This window comes from Triticum aestivum, chromosome 1D, assembly GCF_018294505.1.
Source record: "Triticum aestivum cultivar Chinese Spring chromosome 1D, IWGSC CS RefSeq v2.1, whole genome shotgun sequence".
In the NCBI taxonomy this organism is placed as follows: Eukaryota; Viridiplantae; Streptophyta; class Magnoliopsida; order Poales; family Poaceae; genus Triticum; species Triticum aestivum.
In genome coordinates, this window is record NC_057796.1 from 364,855,266 (window position 1) to 364,858,438 (window position 3,173).

The window sequence follows — 3,173 nt, forward strand, 5'->3', positions numbered from 1 at the left end:
CCTATACCCTATACATGTAGGGTAGAGGAGGGATAGAAGAGTGGGCATGTGGCTTCTATCACATAGTTTCTTTTGAAAATGGATGACTCATGTTTCGAGGTCTCAAGAAAAGGGCGCGGAAACAGATAGAAACTCTTTAATGGAAATTGAAAAGAAATGTAGCCCCAGTTCCTTCGGAAATGTTAAGATCTTTGGCGCAAGAAAAAGGGGCGACCCATATCATCTTGACTTGGTTCTGCTCCCCCCCCCCCTTTTTTAAGAATATCGAGTCGTGGGAAGGAACATATATCTATTTACATAAAAAATCCTATGGCAGGCCGCAAATCAGGTCTATGAGTGAGCGACCCTTAATAAACACCGATTGATACGTGTCAATGTCAACAAGTGGATTTGATATGACAATCTTATCTTAAACCCTTTCATGTAATTTAGAGATGAAAAAATGATTTATAATGTGTTATTGTTTAGTCTAATCTCTAATAATTATATATGTGATGAGAGTATTGTTGCTAAAAGATCATCTCTTAAATAAGAGAAGACAAATCTTCTCTTATAATTTTTCTTATCCGTCTTAGCATTTTTCTTACATCATTCGCAAAAGGAAAAATTACATTGACACTCATTATACATGGCTTGATGGGTCGGCCAAGCGAGCGGGCATTTATTTCCGGTGGTGTGGAAGGAGGGGGAACGACCCTAGTCAAAAATCATCTCTTAAATAAGAGAAGACAAATCTTCTCTTATAATTTTTCTTATCCGTCTCAGCATTTTTCTTACATCATCTGCAAAAGGAAAAATTACATGACACTCATTATACATGGCTTGATGGGTCGGCCAAGCGAGCGGGCATTTATTTCCAGTGGTGTGGAAGGAGGGGGAACGGCCCTAGTCCAATGGAATTCGGGCAGAAAGGAAGTGTAAGCGAGAAAACAAAAACAAAAAAAATAACTTCGACAGCAGGATTCGAACCTGCGCAGGCAATGGAATTCGGGCTGAAAGGAAGTGTAAGCGAGAAAACAACAAAAAAAAAATCGTCGACAGCAGGATTCGAACCTGCGCAGGCAAAGCCCAACAGATTTCGAGTCTGTCTCCTTAACCACTCGGACATATCGACTTTCTTGAACAGGAACGCAAGACGATCCTACTTGTACCAAAGCCATTCGTGGCAGTTCTTGCATGCTGAGAAATTAGCTCACGTTCTACTCCTTCCAAGACCAGACCACCCGCCTCCATGAGCAACTGTGCCCGAATTCATCCAAGGTGGATTCTTTCGCCCAAACTGTGCCCGAATGCATGTACTGTACGTTGCCGCCATTTCGCTTTCACATTCCTTTTGTTTTCGTCTCTTTTCTCCACAAATTTTTTTTGGGGGGAACACGGCCAGCCCCGCCACATGGTCCTCAGCTCGGGTTCCCCGCAAATAAAATGCAAAAACAGCGCACGACAGGCACGGGACCCCCGCTCTTTCCCCGTTGCCATATTCTGACATCTCACGTCCTAGCTAGCCGCTAAACTATAAGCTACTGTACCAGCAGCTAGCATTAGCAGTTGATAGATCTAATAATCGTCGGTTTGACACTGGAGACATGATCGGGTCTGCGGGATTCAGAACCGATTCAATGCCCAGCCGATCCAGTCTAATCCTGCTGTCCGCTGCTCACTCTCTATGCCCCTCCGTGCGACAACCGCCGATTGTTTCTTTAACCTCCCCTGGCTCCATCCGGTCTAGGCTTTTCCCCGGCACGTCCCGTCTGTCATGCCCTCGATCGATCGTCTTTGAGCTACCATCATTGTTAATCCCGTCTTATCTGTCGAGAACCTTCCCCCTTCTTCCATCAAAATTATCTCATTTTGCTTGTGCTCTCGTTTTCCTTTCAATTTTCCGCGGAGGAGTGATTAGGATTGCTTGCGTTGAGCACCGGCGCGGCATATATAAAGCCGGAGCAAGAAGTCCAGATTAAGATTTGTTTTTAACAATTGGTAGTACTACTCTACTCCCAAGAAGCTGGCGAAACTGGTCAGGGGACTGCAGACGCACGGACGCGAATGTTATCGAGAGTAATAAGTGGCACTAAACAAATCGTCGTCGTCGACGCTCTTGTCCTCCTCCTGGCCTGGATCGCCAGCCAAAGCATGGAGTGCAAAGGTTTTCAGTAGTGGACAATGCACTTTGATTGTCCCTGCAATTACTCGCTCCGGAGGCAAGATTATGAGATTACACAACGGCCTCGCCTTATTTTATCCGGGATAGGCTCGATGCTGCTCAGGGAGAGGGGGCAGGAGAAAGCAAGTCTGCACGGGGAAAAATAATGCTGTCAGTCGTAAGGAAGGAACGTAATTTCACTCCATGGATGCTAATCATTGTTGGTTTGATCAAACGGCTAAACAAGCCAAATAGATCTAATACTCTAAAAAAAAACACTTCTGCTTCGGTAGAACCCTAAACACATGAACGGCTCAGATTATCCGATACCTCTTCGTTAGTAAGGGCATGATGGTCGTATTGGTAAAAGTAACTCGCAGATGTCCTACTTGTACGTATACTTACGTCCATGCCGCGAGGTGTTTTTCTTTTCATCCGTGGTGGGTGATGCGATTTGTTCTTTCACTATCCGCCAGACTTGATTTGTTTTTTGAGAAAGTCAAAGAAAGCATCACATGCAGAGTCGAACTAGCGACGTTTTTCTCAGAAGCGCATTAGCAAATGTGAGATAGCCACTATGGCCGACGTGCTCATTACGACATATTCTAGGTGTTTCGTCTTTCATTGCTTTTTTATTTCCGCACCTCGGCCGCGATATTTGTGTTGCGTGGCACGACAATCACGGCTGCATCCTTGGCGCGCCGCCGGTTGCCTGCCGCTGCCGCCTCGCCTACCGCGCCACTTCCATTGCTGCATGCCACCTCGCCCGCCCCGCCATTAAGTCGTTGCGTCGCGCCGCCTGGCCCCGCATTCCCAGCGATGCAGCGCCTTCCAACCTCTTGCCATCGCAGCCCCTGTCTATAAAAAGTCGGGGCCGGCCAGCCGTCAAACGTCGCCCCCTCCACCTCCTCAGTCCCCAGTCGCCCCTTCTCTTCTCGATGGCTTCCTTCGGATCTGACAGTGGCGACAACTGATCTTGGCCGTTGACTCTCTCGTGGCCGCAGGTGGACTTGAGCCACTTCGGGTTGCT

General features: G+C 47.2%; 1 non-coding gene across 1 annotated transcript; it reads right to left on the reverse strand.

Moving 5' to 3' along the window:
- Positions 1-1,032: 1,032 nt before the first annotated feature.
- TRNAS-CGA (transfer RNA serine (anticodon CGA)) lies at positions 1,033-1,114 on the reverse strand. The gene has a single exon. It is a non-coding gene; the product is annotated as a tRNA-Ser (tRNA).
- Positions 1,115-3,173: the final 2,059 nt, after the last annotated feature.